A 21642-nucleotide genomic window follows, 5' to 3' on the forward strand; every position below is an offset into this window, starting at 1 on the left:
TTGGCAATTTTGCACATTTAGTCCTTGTTTCTTTAGTTGCGTGAAGTGAATAATGTGCCTATTATGTTTCTGATACTCTGCTTTTTCAAAGATCAATAAGATATTGGCCTGCTTTCAAGGAATTAATATTTTGAGTAGAGAAGCTGACATATGAACAAATAAATATAATTAAGCACAATAATAGAATTATGTACACAGTAGAGAATGATACAGAGAAGGGCAAGATTAACTTCAACTGGGGTGGGAGTAAGGAGGCCTTCCTAGAGAAGGTGACCACTGATTTGGGTTTTGAGAGTTGAATAGTAGTTTGCCAAGTGGGAAAGGTGTTTTAATTAGTGGGGATGAACTGTGCAAAAGACTGCTGTATCCAGTGAAGTGCTTTCCTTCTGTTGTTTCTTGTGACTAATCCCCAACATGTGTTATACAAGATTTAAACGTTTGCAAGATCTGAAATCCTTTCTCTCTGTGAGTAGCCCCTCTCCTCATCTTAATGTTAAACAAGACCCCTCAAATTTGGCCATGAAACTATTTTGTGCTTGATCTAATCTTTTAAGCTGAAGTTTAACTTCATTTTTTCTGGTTTTGTTCTTTCAAAAATGAAGATAATTCTGTAATCATCCTCTGTCGAAAATAAAGGTCTACAAAGTGTCCGGTAAGTACAACATTAAAAATAATGGCATGTTTAATGGAACATAATTTATCCAAAGTTGTCTGTTTGCCAGCCCTTTTTTTTGCCTCTGGATTATGTTCATAATAATTTGTATCCTTTCATGGAAATTAAGGCTTGTCGGGGCTCATGTTTTCAACTGCAGTATGTCAGCATTGTTCATGTTATGTCCCAGCTGGTTGAAGTTAGCTTCATAGTAGAGCCATTACGAAGTTTTTGTTAAATAGATATATAATTTTTGAATATGAAAAATCTCAATGTCATGACAATTAATTTTTTAAATTCTTCCTACTTTATATCTTTATGGTATTGTATCAAGACAGGATTTTCTCCTCCACCTCTTTTTTTGGGGGTCCAGGGTCCTAAACATACTCTCTAGAGTTCTGGCACATACCTATCAAGGATGACAGAAAAGATTCTTTGGAAAAATAAAGAAATCAGAACAACTCTGTAAGCATATCAATAGAGTCTGCTTGAATATGCAATCAGACAAAAGAAATATTTGTCTTTTACATATTTAATTTTGAGTTGGATGAGGAATGATCATTTTCCTTTATTTTCTCAGTTACCCTGGAGCTGTACAAGTCACACACAGCTCCATTGGAGAGAAAACTGGGTGGAACCATTTGACTGAAAATCCATGTCCAAGGCCAACAAGAAAGAGCTGAGACACTGCAGAAAGAGCAGGAATAAATAAAAGGTGAAGACAGAGACCAGACAAGGAGGACTCAATTACAGACTGATAGAAGACTCAAGGAAGAAAATGAAGGTTTGTGACTTCTAGACTTCTCGTATAGGCTTGTCTATCTAAAAAGATATATAAATCATATATATTAGCATATATCAGGCTTTTATCTGTTCAGGGGAGACCAATTCACAAAAATGCCAATACTCCATGCTTACAAGGTTCTGAAGAGTAGAATAAATATCTATTTAGGGAAAAAATTCTATTGCATTTTGTGCTGTCTTATACATATTATAGAGCTTGGGGGAATTGGAAACAACCTTCTTCTGGAAACCTTCTTTTTACAAATGCAAGGATGGCCTGGAAATGGACCTAAGGTCCTTATGGAGCCACTTTGTCTAAAATGCTAAAGAAGTGGCTCTCACATTGACCCACATAACCAGAAGCAGCTGAAATCTGGTTTAGCCTATTATGGCCTTCTGACTTGAATTAATTGATCAAATAATTAAACATTTATTAAATCATGCAGCATCCTCTATGTCCCATGTCCTGTGTAGGGGCTTAGGAAATAAGGATGAGGATAAACACCCTTTCCTTGAGAGGCTGAGGAGCATTAAATGTAAAAAAAAAAACCCGCAAAAACAAAAATAAAAAAACTATCCTTCCACCCACTGCAAAAGAGAAGAAAAAAGGCTATGAAGTGATTGTTTTGGAGTTGACGCATTACTGGTGATTGAATTTTTATGAGTGTGATGTGTAGCTACAAAAGGCCCAGATATGTAAAAAAAAAATTCCAATATGAATCTTCCTTAGGCCTAGACTTGGCTTATGTCTTCTCTCTGGTTCCTAAATTCTATTTAACAACTTTTTCTTAGCCTGTTGAATTTCCCACATGAAGACCCCTTCAATCCACAGTTCAGGCTGTCAGGAGTCCAATCTTCCTGGAAGACAGTGACAGCCACAAATTCAGGTTGAATCTTTTATTCCCTCCTACACAGACCAATGCCACTGGAAAAAACTATATTTACCTTAACTTGTTGGCAGGGATAGTAGTGAACGTATGTACTCTTTGGACCTTTATTTCCAGGCCGAGAATTGGACTCTCTATATCCAGTTACTCCTCTTTCTAATCTGTTCCATCCACTGCCGTGGTCTTCTTAAAACACAGATCTGATTGGGTAATTCATAGGGAAATGATCTAGTCCTTGGCTTGGTCTCTGTGCTCTCTACCATTTGTCTCCATCCTATCTTTACAGCTTCATCTTTTAGTCCAGTGGCTACTATGGGATACTTGTGTTTTCTAGAAATACTGAACTGAACGCTTTCATGATCTTTACATTTGCTGTTTCTGTTCCCTTCACTTCTCCTTTTTTTGTTTTGAGACTTGGTCTCACTATGTCATGCAGGCTGGAGTGCAGTGGTATTGTCATAGCTCAGTGTAACCTCGACTCTTGAGCTCAAGCTATCAGCCTTCCAAGTAACTAGGATTACAGGCATGTGACACTATGGGGTCTCACTATGTTGCTCAGCCTGGCTCAAACTCCTGGCCTCAAGCAATTCTCCTGTCTCAGCCTCCCCAAGTGTTGAGATTATAGGTGTGAGCTACTGTGCCTGGCTTTTTCCTCCTAGACAATTAAATATCTCAGGCTGTTAAAATCCTGCTCGTCTTTGAAAACCTGATTTAAATATCACAAATACTCTAGAAGAGCCTTCAGAGTTTCCTTTCTTGGTATTAATAATTTCTTTCTCTGGGCTTTCACAGAACTTTACTAATATCTCCTACAGCACTAAGGTTATAGGCATTAAACTAAATGGTATAAATCACAGTATTTGGCATAATCAAAGAGTTAAATAAATATTAGCTATTAGTTTTACTTATCACATTGTGCCTAAGATAAAATTTCTATATACGTGTAAGTAATGTATAAGTAAGTCCTCCACTAATCTATAAGTTCTTTAAGAATAAGAAAAGATAATAACTTACCCCTTCTAGTGCCTAAAATCTTAGATTTGTGCTTTTTACCTCGAAGAAGCACAAAAAGCACTTGTCGAAACACTGGTTGAATGAATCTGTTACTAGAATTTAGAGAAAGAAATATAGAACAGAGCAGCTTTTCATCCTGATATGTGCCAAGGCATTCTGTTGGGCTTCATGTGCTTTACCTCATTCAATCCCCCACAATTACCCTGTGAAACATATATTGATCTTTCTCTATGAGGAAATTGAGACTCAAGGAATTTAAATAATATACCACAAGTCAGCAACTAGAAAGAATCAAAGCCAGAATTCAAAGCTATTGCATTTCTGACTCCAACTCCTAGGCTCTTGCTCCCATAATATTTTGACACTAAGTGACATCATGTTGTCCCCAAGGGGGCTAGTATGTGGACACCAAAATGGCTCCTAGCAAATATTACTAATACTGTTCTCAGAGAGATTTCAAACAGTTTAAAAAAGTCATCATTCCTTCTTCTTCTTCTTTTTTTTTTTTTTTTTTTTTTTGAGATGGAGTCTCACTCTTTCGCCCACTAGAGTGCAGTGGTGCCATCTCCTCTCTGCAACCTCCGTCTCCCGGGTTCAAGCGATTCTCCTGCCTCAGCCTCCCGAGTAGCTGGGAGTACAGGCATGTGCCTCCATGCCTGGCTAATTTTTTTTTTTTTTGTAGTTTTAGTAGAGACAGGGTTTCACCATGTTGGCTAGGCTGGTCCAAACTGCTGACCTCAGTTGATCCGACCACCTTGGCCTCCCAAAGTGCTGGGATTATAGGCATCAGCTACCACGCCCAGCAAAAAAGTCATCATTTCATTTCAAAGTTAGATTTCTAGTTGTTTTTTTTTTTGTTTTTTTTTTTCCCCGAAGGTGTCTCTAGCCCCATCAAGTTATGCCTTTGGGATGGACCATAAAACCGTATTACAATTCTAAGTTCGCATGGGAGTAAATAAAACTTTTACATAGTAATATGAATGAGTGTGTGGTCAAGAGGATCCTAGGTGTGTATAAATCCTTTAACTACAATTTCTAGTGCTAATGTTTATCCTTTAATTAGAGATGTGTAGTAGGCTTCTTTGTGGGGGCAGAGGAGGAAACTGGAACCATATGGTTGCTGCCTCATTTTATCTGAGCCCTTCCAGGGATTGTAAACCTTAAAATGGCATTGGAATCCAGCACTTTCAAATCTGCTAAGAAAGGTGGGAACAGTAAGTCTTTGTGCAAAGGCTGAATATACATAAGGGAAGTGTAGTCCTAAACCTGTTTGCTCCCACATGTCTTTGCCCCATTTTGCTTTGACTAATTATATAATCTGCAACATAATAGAACCAAGTGATTTTACCTGTCTTGCTGACTAGATGGTTTGGAGTAGCCTTTTGGTGTGAGGCAGCTTTTAATTTGCTTTAGATTTGGAACTATAAACAATAGGACTTCCCTGAGAGAGAAAACTATTGAGAAGACCAGAAAGAGAGAGGGGCAGAAAGGAGAGGATTTGATCTTGGTAAGGTGAAAACAGCTCAAGCTCTGGGTAGGAATTTTCATTTGCTGCTTACCGGCTCTGTGCTTGGCAAGGTTCAAACCTCTCCGAAATTCAGTTTCATCATCTACAAAATGGGGATAATGACCCCTTCCTTGCCAGGCAATAATGAGATTTAGAGATAATGTGTATGAAATGCCTGGCATCTTGGAAGCCCATGAAAAATGTCTGGTATAGTTATTACAGGTTTTTTATTTTTTTTTCTTGAAAGGGCTTGTCTTTCAGCACTGTAAGCAGTCTTGAAAAGAACCAGGGTTCAGGACAAATATGATTATTGCTGATGATAACTTTCTTGGTGCCTTTTTCTTATTTCCTTGCCCTTTTCATGTCCCTTGTTTTCCTTTGATTAAATTAATGTTCCACACTCACCCTTATCAGCATCTTTTGTTTTCATACTTGTAGAATATTCAAAATAAACTGGAGGGGTTGATCAGACCAAATAATTACAGACAAGCTTTGTTTAGAAGTCAAAAATTGCCTCTTCTCTTTGCCCTGACTACTTTCCTCCTTCTGGTCTTTTCTCTCCCTACATGTCAGTAATAAAATGTATTGTTAGACAGATCAACAGATGCATCACCTTGACACTTTGGTGAGTGAAGACATAGATTTGGATAATAGACATAGCTGAAATGTTTTCCTGGGGGTGTCCAGTTCTCTCATTTACACAACAATTGTTATCCCAGAAAACAACTGGTATATACCTCCTCCAAACTAGTACAGTTCTTACAGAAGTGGACTAAGGAACTATTTTCCTAAGGGATTCATTAGGTTTTGATTAACCTCCAATACATTTGTTCTAAACAACATGGAGGATTTCCCTCAAGCCAGGCTGGGGTTGCCAGCTGTGACAGAGATGGACATTTAATTTGTTTGTGATTGGGTTGTCAAGGCTGGACATTTGTCATTTGAGATTTCTACTTTACTACTTTCCCCCAATCTACTTCTAACAAGAGAAACCTTTAAAATGAAGTAGATTAAAAATTGATGATGTAGAGTGTGTACTGGATTGGTTTCTATTTTATTTTACTTAGGGAAATCATAATTTTGGGGCCAGTGATTAAAATTCCTGGCTATGTATGGGCAAAGCTCACACCGCTCACAAAACACCCCAGCAATCTCATCCCATTTCTTAGGGAAGATTTAATAGCAGGCCTGTTCAGTGAGGCACATACAAGTTCATTACCTTTATAAAACACTCTACAGGAATTTTACTAGTGTCCAAGGCAGTGCTGTTAATGGTTTCCATCCACACATTTCTATAAAAGAACAAAAGACAGCTTGTGTTAACCTTAATTTCTTGGTCTTTTTTGCTTCTTTGATAATTTTCTAAATTCAAACATTTACACGGAATCTTCCAATCATTTGTATTAGTTAGCAACCTGCTACTATTGCAATATTTCACTGTCCTTGTGGTAAGAGTTGTTCTAAGACTGTATTGTCTAAACTGGAGTGGCTGCCTCATACTTAGCTTCATGTCACATTTCAGCTGAGACACAGGCACAGTTTCTGACTTATGCTGCTGCATAGAAGGGTAAACTGAAGTTTTTGATACTCAAATACAATTTCTCAAAGCCAAATTGGGCAGCAGCAATGCTGGGTGTTTTAGTGTTTTCTCTGGCCTTCAGTTTAGGTCTTTGGTAATCACATGTCAGATATCAGGTGAAGTATTGCAGTTGAAATTTTCATATACTTTTCAGAAATTAGACTATTTCTTAACGATCTTTTAAGTTTGTGATTTTGGGCTGGGTGCTGTGGCTCACGCCTGTAATCCCAGCACTTTGGGAGGCCGAGGCGGGCAAATCACGAGGTCAGGAGATTGAGACCATCCTGGCTAACATGGTGAAACCCCGTCTCCACTAAAAAATACAAAAAAAAATTAGCTGGGCGTGGTGACGGGCGCCTCTAGTCCCAGCTACTCGGGAGGCTGAAGCAGGAGAATGGCGTGAACCCGGGAAGCGGAGCTTGCAGTGAGCCGAGATCCGCGCCACTGCACTCCAGCCTGGGCGACAGAGCAAGACTCAGTCTCAAAATAAATAAATAAATAAAACATATAAATAAATAAATTTGTGATTTTGAAACGCTTTTGGTGGACCCAATGTTCTCTGGGACTTAAAATTGTTATTCCCTTTCATTCCCTGCTGCCATGGCTTCTGTCTGCTTTGGTTCTGAGCTCTGTGTTGAGACATTTTAAATTGTAATACTTCTTTTTAATTTCAGTTCTCAGATTAGGTTGGTCTAGTTAGGATGAAGGTATTATATTAAACAAAAACAATTTTGATCTTGTTTGTTTGGATAAGTCTGTGTGAATACTCATGTAGAATATAAATGACCAGTATTTGACTCCATCACCAACCGAGTGCCCACAGGGTCTGTTCAATTTGCACTATGTGCTCTATGGTCTAAAGAATCCAGTTTGGTTCCAGTTCCAGTCTTCAAGAAGAGGGAAGATTGACCAAGTTAGCAGAAGTGTGAGAAATTATGAGCATGCATCACAAAAAACGTCCGTTGACACACTAAAATGAGCATAGGAGGTTATTAACAGTGAAACCTTGTGCATTTGTTTCTTCACAAGCCATTGCTGCTAATGATGTGGTAGAAGGAGCACTGCACCTGGAGAAGGAAGATTCTAGCTGTGGCTTTTTCATTAACTTGCTGCGTGAACTTATACAAATCATTTAATTTTTTAAAAACTGAGGTTAGATATCTGTCAATGAGCAGGTTTTACTGGGTGATTTCAAATGTTCTTTCTAGCTCTAAAAAAAATCCTATGATTCTCATAAAGAAATGTTTTATTTGATTGTGACATTTCATTTGGCACCTAATTCTGTACAGATGTCTTAACTCGGAGTATTTTGGTTATTATAGATTTAATACATGGAATTCATCATTCTATTAATGTACCTTGGAGTGAAAAGCATGTCTGTGTATACACCTGCTCTCACATTTATAATATGTATTACATCTTTTTAATGTACATCATGAGAAATGCCAGTGGACCTAAATGAAATATTACTATTGTTGCATTCATTTTTATGAACTCTGTCAGGCTAAATGAATTAAATAAGGAACAACATGTGCTACAAAAACTACATTTACCATATACTCAGGTGTCTGTGTACTGCATAAACACAGATATCGAATATGTTTTGGGTTTTCTTTACCAAGAGCCGGAAAGTTTCTAAGTTAAAGATAAATTGAAAATCAAATGGACGTTTTGATTTTTAAACATGAGGCTGAGCTATTGTTACAGCACCTATTGTCTTTGGCAGACAGCACAGCTGGGGACTTTGTAGTTCCTTTTGTCCTATACCTGGTGATTGAGCAGGTGAGAGGGAGGTGAGTTGGATGTGAGAGGCACGGATTGTAAGAATATGAATAGCGGTGGGAATGATGAACTGAGGATCAAGAAACCTGTGGGGACACCTGAGGGTAGACATACTAGGGATCTTTGATCTCCAGCTCTGTATATATTTCAGAACACTTTACATCCTTCTCTCTGTCCTTTTTTCTGCCAGCTGTCTGGACAACTTCTCATCTTACTTCTTCTCTATAAAGGCATTACGATCTTTTTTGGAAATCTCACTTTAGCCTGAATGTTTCCAGATTTGAATAGTAAATTCGCCCTGGGAACAGTTCTACCTTGACATTTTTGCACATGAAGAATATAAAAGGATTTGGGAGGCAAGGGCTGGAGAATAGGACATGGGCTTCCAATTTGGGAGGTGATACTTAAAGTTCACATTAGCAGTTCTTGTTCTAGGCTGTCATTTAAAAAAATGACTTAGGGATGTCAGAATGTTTTTGTTTTGTTTTGCTTTTTAACTTTTTTAAAAAATTGCAAAATAATCTACATAGAATAAAGTGCACAAATCTTAAGTGTACAGCTCTGTGATTATACACACACACATATACACGCACATTGATATGGTTGGGCTTTGTGTTCCCACCCAAATCTCGTCTTGAATTGTAATTCCCATAATCCCCATAATCCCCAGGTGTCAAGGAAGAGACCAGGTGGAGGTAACTGAATCATGGGGGCCATCTTCCCCATGTTGTTCTCATGATAGTGAGTGAGTTTTTGCTGGTTTTATAAGGCACTTTTGCCTCTTTGCTCAGCACTTTTCCTTCCTGCCGCCTTGTGAAGAAGCTACCTTGCTTCTCTTTCACCTTCTGCCATGAAGTCCTCATGTTTCCTGAGGCCTCCTCAGCCATGCTGAACTGTCAGTCAGTTAAAGCTCTTTCCTTTATAAATTATCTAGTCTCAGGTAGTTCTTTATAGCAGTATAAAAATGGACTGATACACACCTACTCCTTGGAATGACTATTAGATTAAGATTTAGAATATCCTTAGCACCCCAGAAGGCTACTTTGTGACATTTCCCAGGATATAAACTCATCAATTTGTATTTATTAATGTGTTGCAACATGTTTAGAAGGTTTATTGTTGTTTAATTCATGGACTTCGCCATGAAAAATATACCCTAATAGTGTTATTTTAAGAAACAAACCCCAAGGATCAGAAAACTTATTTGGATAACATTGTAAGCATAGAGCACTATTTCCAAGGGAAGCTTACCATGATCTACAGGCATCTTTTTATTGAGGATCATTGCAAGACACAGCAGAATTCCAGCAGTCTCATTTACAATCACACTCATCCTCAATAGCCATATTTATGGCTTTCTGTGTAATGAGGTGATTTATCATGGTATGTCAGCCATAGAGAGTTCAGTATAAATGAATTTGGTTTCTTAAAAAAAGGTATTTATATCTAAACACTTTTACAATAATCTGACATTGTTCTTTAAAGGTAAGCACATATTCTGTGATTTGCATATGAAGAAACCATGCATTACTCTTGCTTGACTGACTGTCAGCTTCAGCAGCTGCACCTGGTAGTGCCCAGGTCTGTCATTGTTTCCATGATAGAGCTCATTTTTCAAGGGTTAATAACATAGACCTTAACATTCACTTTGGGTTGAAACTTGGCAACCACTGTGAGTTTATGGCCTTAGAAGCTGATTTTAAACAAAAATGCTTTAAATTGATTTACCCTTTTCAAATTACAGTATGTCAAAATAATAGTACTTTGCATCAGTTCTAATGCTTTACATTTATTTAATGTTAAAATTTGTAAGCTATTATTCCCAGGTGATGACTTGGGGGATGCGAGCTATGGGGGCAAGTTAAATGAATATTGGTTTCCATTGAGAATTCCAAAATAAATTTGCCAACTTTGATTATTTTTCTTTGGTAATATCATTGCTATTCTAAAAGAAGAAATGCTATTGCTCTCACCTTTATTAGAAGAGAGCAGTTGTGGCTGTGAATGCAATTTGAAAAGAATGATAGAAATAAAACGTTGGAAGTCATGTTTGGTTGTGTAATATCCTGATCTCACAAAGGATTTCTCTCAACTCAGCACCTCTGAGTGGTATTTGAACTAAGTTAAGCTGGGGTGTGTGTAGTTGTTCATGGTCTTAAGCTTTTCAGTTTTGAAAACTCCACTCAGAAAGAAGAGGATATTTGTATCTCCACTGTAGCACGCATTTTTGTTACTTCTTTGAAATGTACATTTTTATTTTATATACATTTATTTAAAATATGAACACTTCCAGCCTCTTTACTGAGTCAACAAAAGTTAAAACACCACATTCATTTTTCTCCCTTTAAAATTACTTAGATGTCAGCATATTTGTATATTTAATGTACAGCCACATACTAAAGAAAAAAATGCTGCTGGGCTATATCTATACTGAAGCCATCTTCTCAATGAGAGAAAAGCTGGACTAATGAGGATATCATACTGTCAATTTTTAAATTTTGATCAATTTTTGACTGAGAATGATACAGACAGAAATTTGGAGAAAAAGTTCTCACATATATTAGACACAATGAGACTAGGACATCATGTGTCAAAAGCTGCAACTTTGTTCTTGTATCGAACAAGGACAAGGCTGAAGAATAAGAAAAGCTATAAAGTAGTTAGTATTATAGAGCATTCTGTAATAAATTACAGACAGAAGGATGAAGAAATATAGTCTAGATGTAGCAAAGGTACAGAAGGAATAGGATTAGCATTGGAACCAGGCAGTTTTGGGTTAGAATTCTTTTATCACTTATTAGGTCACCTGGGCAACCTTGAACACACTAATTTTCCTTGATGATTTTCAGTAAGGTGTGAATAGTGACTGACTTCCAGTGTTTTCATAATAATTAAAATAATGTCTGTAAAGTATTTGTCACCTAGCCGTTGCTCAGTAAAAGGTGAGTGTTATGATGGTGTAATTGTAAGAATTTAAACAGTGAACTTATATCTAAGACCATACCACCCTGAATGTGCCCGATCTTTTCTAAAAAGTGAACTTACAAGTCATAAAAACTTTCTGTCGGTTATATTACCTTCTCTTGAGGGATCTCAGAGTGCACTTATATCCAAAGTCTTCTTGGTAGCAGATTTTTCAAAAATCTTCATAATTTCTCCATATGAAACTCACACTCAGGACAAGGACACTTTACTAAAAGTGGCCTATGAAATGGTTAAGGGGGGTAATGCTTCTCAAAGAGGTACCTACAGTATCTATACACATGGTGTCTGACCAACCAATCTGATCCTCTCTTAGGGAAAGTTTAAATTCTGGTCGTACATAAAATGATAAGGCAGGTAGGAGGTAAAACAGAAAGACATACAGAGAGAAGACAATAAACATCCATGAGCTAGAAAAGAGAATAGAGAAAAGCCACAGTATGGTGATAGTAAATAAATCAATTGTGCCCAAACCAGTAAAGTGAACCACTATGAACAGCTGGACTACTGTAATGGTAGAACAATTGAGCCATGAATAGATACTTCTGGGTGGGAAACTGTGAGTGGCCATGGAATGCTCCCCACTGCTCCTGCCCTACTAGAGTTACTGTTGTATTTAGAGTGATATTCCAGTGCTCCCTTAGGTCTGGCTCTGTGTTGCTTTTGTGTGATTTCCTGTCTCTTATTTCCGCAGTTATGTTACAATAAAGCTGCTTTAACTGAGGCAACTTGAGTATGTAATCCAAAAAAAGGCCAATAAATACCCACAGTTTGACTTGCAGATCAAAGTCAAACTAGAGAAAGGACCCCACATATCTTCCCTTGAGTCCGTGTGAAGTCATAGATGTGTGAAGCAGAGTGGTATTTGTGAGAAATTTTGAAGTGTTTCTAGATCATACAACATGAGTCGGGAAGAATTGAGAGATGAAGCTGGAGAGATCAGTAGGGGCAGCGAGCTCTTTAAGGCAAAGTATGAAATGTGAAAGAGCTTGGAAAATTGTGGAGAGAAGCAACTAAAGGGTTTCTAAGAAGGGGAATGATATGGTTAGGCCTTTAGGTATGTCAGTCTGGTGGTTTTGCAGAAGATTGAGCGCAGCAAGACCAAATAAAGGCAGACAGATACAGAGGCTGTTGAAGAGACTAGCTTCTGATTACCAGGGCTTTCACTAAGGGAGAAGCAGTAGGGATGGAGAGGAGAGTATGATATTCAATAACATTTTAATTGACTAGTCAGAAATGCTTGGTTGATGTAGAGAATGAAGTAGGCAGTCAAGAGTGATTCCTGAGTTTCTGGTTTGGGTGTCTCAGGGGATAGAAGTGACATTAATTTAGAAAGAGGATATAGCAAGAAGAGATGAGTTTGGGAGAAGATGATAAATGCCACTTTGGACATGCTAAGTTTATGATGTCTATGGGACATTTGGGTAGAGTTGTTTAGTGGGCAGTTATATATATGAACAGAAAAATCAGGAGACAAGTCAGTGTTGGAGGTAAAGGACACATCCACTTTTATGTGGTATTTAGAGTCACAAGGATGAAAGAAGTTTTATGAGGGTAAAGGAGGAATAGCATTTAGAAGGTGAAGAAACACCACTGAAGGGGTAGGTAGAGGAAGAGGAGCTGATGTCAAAAGGAGAGAAGAAATAGTGAATGGACTGGAGAAAATCAGGAAAGGATGGTTGAATTGAAGTCGAGGTAGAATAGAGTTTCACTAAGGAGGACATAATTATTAACAGAATCCATTGTAGCTAGTGAAATACCGAAAGATGACTACTGAAATAAGGAGAATTTCAGTAGAAAGGAAGGTATAGAGGACATTGCAGTGGAGCTGTGATTGAAAATGATGGATGTTTTGAAAAATTTAGCTGGAGATATGGTGGGGTGGGGAGAGAAGCTACACCATAATTTGGGGCAGATATGGGGCTAAGGGAGATATGGAATCGAGGGAGAATTTTTTTTAATGATGGGAGTAGCTTGAAGATGTTTATGTGCTGAAAAGGAGACAGTAGGAGAGAGCGAGAGAGAGAGAGGCTGGCTTGAGATGCATGTGAGAGAGTTTCACCTAATTAAATGATGCTCCCAGAGGAAGAAGATGGGTCTTAAACAAAGGAAAACTCATCTTTTTGTCTGAGACTGGAAGAAAAGTGTCAATGTGTGTGGCCATAGATACACTTGTAGGTTGTAGTGGGTACAATGAGATAGAAAGCTGGATGATGGGATCACACCAATGAATTCAATTTTCCCGATGAAGAGGGAACGGGTATCAACAGCTATGAATGAGAGGGGCAGGGTTGAGTCTCTGTGGAGACTGATAAAAGCCTGGAACTACCAGTTACTTTCAGGAATAGAAGAGGATGCTGATTATAAGCAGTTAAAATGCTCTTAGAGCCAGAGGGAAGAGAAATTCAGACACTGATTGTATAGTTAGGCCCTTCTACAAGGTTATATGATTTTTTTTCCCATGCGGTACTCAGCTGCCTATAATTAGGCTTATATTTTAAAACTGCACTCAAGTTTTTAATATGTGGTCATTCAAATAAGAATTTTTATCTTTGGTTTATTTTAAATGCAATTTTGAAGTGAAAGTCAGGGAACCTTCACACCGAGATGGTAGCATTTGGGCTGGGCACTGTGGAGTGATTCTTAATCCTATTTCATATTTAGTTAGGCTTTTCACCTCATGCCATAGTCTCTTGTGGAGAACATATATTTAGCTTTTAAATAAAGTGCATTCAAATTTGGGGAGGAGATTTTAAGGAGTTTATTATCATTTCTCGGGGCACCTTGGGTTATCCAAGAACCAATATTATTGCTGCAGCTATTGCCACTTGCTTCCTGACAGAAGATATATTTGAGCATTAGCTCAAGCAAAAACAGCTAAAACAAGTGGATTTATGGTCTTTAACACTTGGATGCAACTGATTTGCTAGTTGCATCATCCTCATTATCAGTGTTAACTCCCAAAAACAGAGAAATAGTTTTATATGCAATAAAGGCTTATCTGAAGCTTTGCCCCCAGCTCCAACTGAATGCCAAATTTGAGTTTGAAAATGCTAGCAGAAATCTTTTCTTACAAGAATTTATTACTTTTATTTTCTCTTTTGCTCCTCCAACTTCTAGCTGGACCTGTGAAGAACTGTCGAAACAGCTGTAGAGGAATTGTGGTGGAGGCAGTAATGGCTCCTTTAGTAGCAGAGAATAGAAAGATCTCGAAAACAAAGCCTATTGTCAGGAGACTTGCACCCATCTTGGCCTACTTCCAAGTGTAAGTGAGGTAACATTTAATTTCTGAAGTGGAGATTCGAACCAAATTGTTAACCTCTCAAAGTTTAACCAATAAGAGGTGATGATGATGTTTTAAAAAATTAAATAAAAATGTCTGGTTTTTGGTAATAATTATAACACAACACTTATTCTTTTTAAATTTCTTGTCTTTTGTTAAATTTTGCCTTAAATTACCACTCAAATTTTTCATGTGTGACCATTTGGAAGTCATTTGGGCTTGAATTCTTTCTCTGGTGTCAGTGTGTTATAAAATTTTTGTAGTTGCACACATTGCTTTTAGATATTCAGTTTGTTTGATTTGAAAACTTTACCAAATAATTTGCCTCTAGATTTTGATTAGCAGAAGACTTATCTACATTAGCTTTACAAATAAAGTGGCCAAAGTGTATTGATTATCAGATTGTAAGGAGTTATCTATTGCACAAGGACCAAACCAAAACAGATAAATGGCTTGTCATATAAACATTTATGAGCCAATGGAATGACAGTCCTCATTTGAAAGCAACTAGTATAAATTTGGCCTATACCACAGTGGGTGTGAAAATTGCAAGGTAAAATAAAACAGATGAGACCATTTAAGTTTGAAATGGAAGAACAGATCACTGGCAACAGCTATTTACTTTCACAGTCACTAAAATAGGGTGTTTTCTTGTGAAAACTATCAATACAGGGTGATGGATACCCTGCTTAAAGTGCCAATATGATGCCATTCTGAACTGCAAAACGATTTCATTACAAGTGTATGGGGAACCTTTAAACATGACATTACGATGCGACTATAATGTAAGATAACAATGGAAAAACAATTTCAGAGTAAGTGTAAGGAGACTATAACCATGCAGTTGGAAGGCCACTGGAATGTGAGATTATAATAGCTCAACATTAAAATGCTGAAAAGGATATGGCCAATTGCTTTTTTTTTTTAAACTGGGAATAGCCTAGACAACATTTACACTCATGAATAGTAAAGTCATAGAATGTATTTTAGGGAGGAGGGAAGTTCAGCACCAGTATATCCAGCTCTTATCCCCATTCTGAAGTGTATTCCCGTTTTTTTTTTTCCATTTCTTGAGGTTAAGTTGGAGACAGTTTTTTGTTCGACCTTATCACTCTCCTTCAACCATACCACTTTGAAGCTCTGCTGCAAGTTCAAAAACATTTTCTTTCTGACTCACATCTAACCCTATGACTTGGCTGCATTAGCCACCTATGGGATATAATTTGAGTTCAACTAGGATGATTTTCTACTGCTCATTTTATCTTCCTGGCTTCCAGTTATCACTGGACCTCAGCTGAAGTCTTACCATTAGAAATGTATTTCTTTGAGTCTAAAATGATTTAAAAAAATTATTTGAGAGTACTTAATAAATTAAAATTTAACAACACTTATCAAGGTATAAAATATAAGTACTGGTTAGAGGGGTAACATACTAAACTTGAGCAGTCTAAGAAGCACAGACTTTGTCATCAGACAGACCTGAGTTCATATTTCAGCTCTTCTACTTAGTTATGTATAAATATGGGCAGGTCCATACTTTTCTAAGTCTTGAGTTCCTTATCTGCAAAATGGGGCTAATACCAGCACTTAATTCTTAGGGTAATTGTAATATGAAATAGATACCACATATGAAAGCCTTGCACAGTGCCCAGCCAATATGAGGGGCTTGATAAATATTCTCTCCTTATTAATATAGAAAGGGATAAGGGATTGGGTCAAGATGCTAGAGAGTGGAGTAAAGGAGAGAGAACAGAGCATAGTCACAATGGCAATGTGATTAGGCAGAAGGTTTCTCCCTAAACTCGACCTACTTACAATTTATTTTCGAGCCACTCCAATTCAATTCTAATTAAGCAGCCTCTTAGTGTTCATTATCTAAGGTATGCTTGAGTTTTCTTATCTCTTCCTGTTCTTCTGCATCTTTGGATTATTGTGTTTGTCCACAAGTACTGCCACCTTTAGTACTGCTCTATCTATGATAGTGGGACATTCTGTCCTTGGGAGATGACTTGTGGCCACTGTCTGAGCTGTTCCTCACTGGGCCTCTTTCCTTTAGGCTTCTATCATGCATGGTGCTACCTTAAATAATCTCATCTTGGATCACAACCTGGGGTAGTGATTTTCCAGCTCCTGAGGTTATACAAAAGTGTAAACAGGAATTTTATTATATCTCTGAACCAGTTTTAAATCTATTCATCCGTATCATACTTAAAGGACCAATTAACTAATAAGATCAAACACAGTTTTGTGAGCATAGAATGCAACATTTTCTCCCCAGATATTTTCTTCTGGTAAGAGTTTTGATTTTAGCTGTGGTATTAGTTTTTGTCTAAAGCCCTCATAGCATTATCAAGCATTCTCATGAAGAAGTTACCCGACTCTAAAAATATATTCTTGTATTACTCCGGTTTAGTGACCCCATTCACCATATGATTGGTTAATTTCCTTAAAAGTTTTTCTATAGGGATTAGTCACCAAAGAAATAACTCACTCAGAGTGCAAGGCCCCTGTTGAACATACTTTATGGCCCTGGGCACTAGCAATGCCAGTAATTGAAGGTGATTCATAAATGATTTTTGGAGTAAACTTCATGTAGACTACAAACCAATCCAAATTATTCAAGGCAGTATAATCTGGGTGACGTGGAATGCAATGCTGTAACACAACTACTTTGCCTTCAGCCCATAATGAGCACCAACTATGTGAAAGGTGTGAAGACAATCATTTTCTCAAATGGAGATAAGATTGGGGAAGAAACATATTTGTTATGTGTCTCCTGTATGCTAGACTTCATATGCCTTACTTCATTCACTTACTCTTAAAAACAACCCCAAGAGTCGTTTCATCATTTTGTCATAAATATGCATTATCATCCATATTTTATAAAGAATGAAAACTAAGAGAGGTTGAGAGACCTGTCTGAGGTTATATACATGGAGAGTTGAAGCTAGGATTTGAACATGACTGTCCGGTTACAAATCCTCTGCTATTTACACTGTATCACATTGCTGCCCCTTGTGTGAATTCAATTACAATCCACTAGAGGAAAAAATAAAAGAACATAAAGGACTGGATGGCAAAGTAATCTGTGATAAGTGAGTAGAATGTGAGTAGATGTGAGTAGAATGTGAGTAGAATGAAAAGTACCAAAGGGTTTGAAGGAGAAAAATATTACTTCTGCCTGGGTTCTGTCTTCACTGTGGCATTTATCTTTTTTTTTTTTTTCTATCTGCTCTTTGGGGATGCTGCTTTCCCTCACTGGTGTGCTTCTCTGTCTACCAAGCAATGGTCAACACTGACTTCTTAAACTGCCTAAGCCAGTAATTATTGCCTAAAATAAAAAACTGAGTCCCTAGACTGCTTGTTATGTTCCAGATCTCTTCTATTCTCATTTTTCCCCAGAAATGTTTCCCCTGGATGACTCTTCTATCTCCACAATGTGCTAAAAGTATACATGTACCCTAGAACTTAAAGTATAGTAATAAAAATAAATAAATTTAAAAAAAGGAAAAGAAAAAGAAAAAAGTACACTTACTCTTTAAGGCCCAAGTCAAATGTACTTTCTGGGAACTCTTCCCCCAGCAGAATTAGCGACAATTTGTCTCTTGTCTCTCAGCGCATTGGCTATACAACTATTTGATACATGTTACCTATTGTTTAGCATGGTGGAGTCATGCTAAGCATCAGGTCAAGTTAGGTTTTGCTTTGGGATTTCGACATTTAATGGCACATCTGTCATATTAGTGAGGTGCACCTGATAAGAGTCCATTTAGCTGAGTGATCGAGAAGTGTCTTTTGTGGGCAGGGATGATATTAGGTAACAAGAGGATCCGAAACACATCCTTTGTCTAAAAACCATCATCCTTATGATAAGAAGGTGGAGTTTCTTTGAAGAGTTCAGCCTTCCTCCTGTCAACATGCAGTTGTGTCTGGGGCAAAAGGTGGTGTGATGTGAAAGAGGATATAACTAAAACATCTGAAAACTATTTTCATATAAACTATGAGATTTTGGGGACGAGAAAATAGCATTGCTAGAAACTGACAGAGTAACGTTGTATGAACATGGTATCATTCTTATGGCATAATACGGCAAGTGCATTGGGACTGTGGAGGTCACAGCCTGGTTTTAGGTCGTCACAGGCTTCAGCACAGTATCTCTGTACCTGAAGTCTGTAGATTTCTGGGGAGGGGTTAAGCTGCATGGCACAAGGTCCACAATTCCATAAGCACATGATATATTGTCAATGGGCAAAACAGTTTTTCCTGAATGAATGCGCTACTTCCTTTCAAATATATGTAGAGATTCTTATGATGAATAAATGTTTATTGAAAGGATTACTGAATTTACTGTCATATGTATCATTAAGTATTTTTTCAATTAACAGACACTAAAACATACCTATTTTTGTACAAATGTGGTGAATATGAAACCTTTTAAGGTTAAAAAGGTGTTTCCATACTCACAGAGGATTATTGGTGAGGAGTTGAGTTAGTGACATCTGGTGGTGGCAGCTCCTACTGATTAGCTCCATGAGTACTAGCTCTTCTTTACCATCTAACACACAAACATTGGTGACTGGCATTTAGTAAGTCAATTTGGAATGAATGAATAAGAGAATGAATTAATAGTTTTTGGGTTGAGAAATGTCTACCCCTTCTACTATTGCATTCTGACCCATTACATAGAATTCCATGTATAGGCCAGTCTCCATGAAAGTGAGAAAAAAGTTAAAAAAAAAAAGAAAAAGAAAAAGTCTACCACTTTTCATCCAGTTAGTACACAAATACTATGATAATTTATATCCCAATGGTACAGTCGTGTGGTTGAGAACCAGCCCCTATATTGACATGTGAACTTATTTCTACCCAGTGAGTCAGTTAAGATGGGAATAATAATTTAATTAAGTGTACTTCACTTGTGACTGTCACAATAAACCCTGATGTATGTATATTAGTTCCAAGAGAAAGATAATCTATGTCATTTGAACTCTCTTTCGCCAACTTTAAAATGTGGTTTGTAAAAAGTTTTGATTGAAAACAGAAAAACTCTGGTGAAATTTTCAAAAGGAGTAAATCATATTCTTGGGATAATTTCAATTAAACCATTTTCTATGAAGATGTGTCAGCTTTGGGTATGTCATGAGCCAGGTCTCTTCATATGCTTTCACACACAGGCCAAAGATTTGCTGCAAACTCTGTGAGTTAGATAAGTCTAGGCAGGTTTTTTCATTTCCCTTCTTCTTTACTTGTGGGACTGTCAACTCTCAGAAAATCTAGTGAGGCCCTAATTTATAAACATTCAATGTATCCTCATGCTATTGAAGCATCATGGGAGGGGATATTAAGAGGAAGTAGAATCATGAAATTCAAAGAGAATTCCAAATGGTTCAAGATGAAAGGGAGCGTAGAGGTCATCATAGTCCAATCTGTTCATTTTACTGATGTAGCCGAAAATGTGAAGTGACTGGTACAACATTACGTTTCTAGTTAGTTGTAGAGTTGGGCCACCAAGACTTTTCCCGTTTCAAAATCTCTTCTTGCTCTGGTCCCCATTAAAAAAAAATTTATGTGGATTTTGGCTCTGATGTCACCTCTTCCAACATTGGATGCCTTAATAACTCTCTGTACCACTGTTCTCCATTTGCCACTCTTTAGAGACTCTTTCTGCCTGTGACAGGAAGCTGACCTTTAAGGAAAGCAGCAGAAAGCTCCATTGCCTTCTGGCTTCTGGTTGGGTTTGATCAAAGGGAGACTTGGCAGGGTACTCTCAGAGGAGAGAGAGATCAATGCATTTATGACCCTGCACGCCCAGACTGCAAGTCCTTGGTGGCTGCTTTTGATACTGAAAACCAGAGTTCTTGTTGGAAGATCCTTTCCCTTAGCTATAGCTTTTTCTTTGTGTTCTGGTAACTGCTCCTTTCCCTCTCTACTGAGGCCTACGGGTGGTAGTGACTTTCCACTTTTACTAGTTCTAAGGTGTTTTGCTTTCCCTTACTCGTTCGCCTTAATACTGTCCACACATTTTACAAAGTCCCTTTATTAAACTCTCATCAGTTACCTCATTGAGTATAAAATCTGTTTCCTGCTCAAACACCAATTGATATACTCCATCCTCTGTCACCTTAATTTTTTCCTTCACAGCACAAATTACAAGCTATACTCAGCTTTTAAAAATGTGTTTACTTATTTATTACCTGCCATTCCTGACCAAAATGTGTTTCCATGGCTTAGCTCAGTGCCTGACACATGGTAGATACTCAGTACATGTTTGTTAACTGAATGGTTACAGACATACAAACTTGTAGTTCAAAATTCTTTCTATACATCACAATGAGAATAACTCTGTAGAACTTTTAAGGGATGAATCTGCCTAAAGGGAAATTTTAATTCGTTTCAACGTCAAATATAAACTGTATAGGCTTTTGTGGGTTAATAGTTGCTATTTAATATATTCTTTCCATGGTAAAATGTACTCCAGATCAACCCATTTTTTCCCATTAGATTATAGTTTCATGAAGGCAGGAAACAGATGTATCTTCTCCATGGTTGTATGCTGAGAGCTTTGCACACTGCCTGGCACAGAGGTAAGTTCTTCTTTGTGCTGAAGACCAAGCTAAATACCAGTGACTTGGAGATGTATGAGGCAGGATCTCTCTCTTTGAGTGGCTCATAGTCTTACGGAAGATATTGACACACAAACAAGAATGGCAATGTAAGGCAATAGGTGATACAATGGAGGTTATGGGAAAGTGTTTTGGCCTTATAGAGAAAGGAGAGAAGCCAGGGAACTCATGACAGACGATCTGGGTGAAGGGGGTGTAGGGTGGTCTTCCAGGACTTTCCTTTTCTGAAACAGCTTATTCAGGGGTGTAAGTTCAAAACTAACAGATTCTAAAATAAAATTTTTATCACCCAGTCCATTCAGAGCTGAGTATTTCATGTAAAACAGAACTTTCCTACTTGTTGACATTGGCTTTCTATTTTCCTTCTTTTATCATTTTATTCAGGAAAAAAAAGTAAAAGAAGTAAAAATGACTTTTGAATCTGGATTTTCTGAGTGTTGATCATGTCAAAAGATAGTAAAATCTGTTTAAAAGATGATAAACTGATTATCCAAGTGTACTCTTTTAAAGCATCATGAAACTTAGCTGAAATTGACTGCAGGAAAAAAAG

The 21642-nt window shown here is 37.5% G+C and overlaps 1 long non-coding RNA gene across 1 annotated transcript; it reads left to right on the forward strand.

Moving 5' to 3' along the window:
• Positions 1-1232: 1232 nt before the first annotated feature.
• Positions 1233-21049, forward strand: LOC100579211. Its single transcript, XR_004032721.1, has 3 exons — positions 1233-1436; positions 14307-14451; positions 20971-21049. It is a non-coding gene; the product is annotated as an uncharacterized LOC100579211 (long non-coding RNA).
• The last annotated feature ends 593 nt before the right edge of the window (positions 21050-21642 follow it).

This window comes from Nomascus leucogenys, chromosome 12 (genome assembly GCF_006542625.1).
Source record: "Nomascus leucogenys isolate Asia chromosome 12, Asia_NLE_v1, whole genome shotgun sequence".
NCBI classification, from domain to species: Eukaryota; Metazoa; Chordata; class Mammalia; order Primates; family Hylobatidae; genus Nomascus; species Nomascus leucogenys.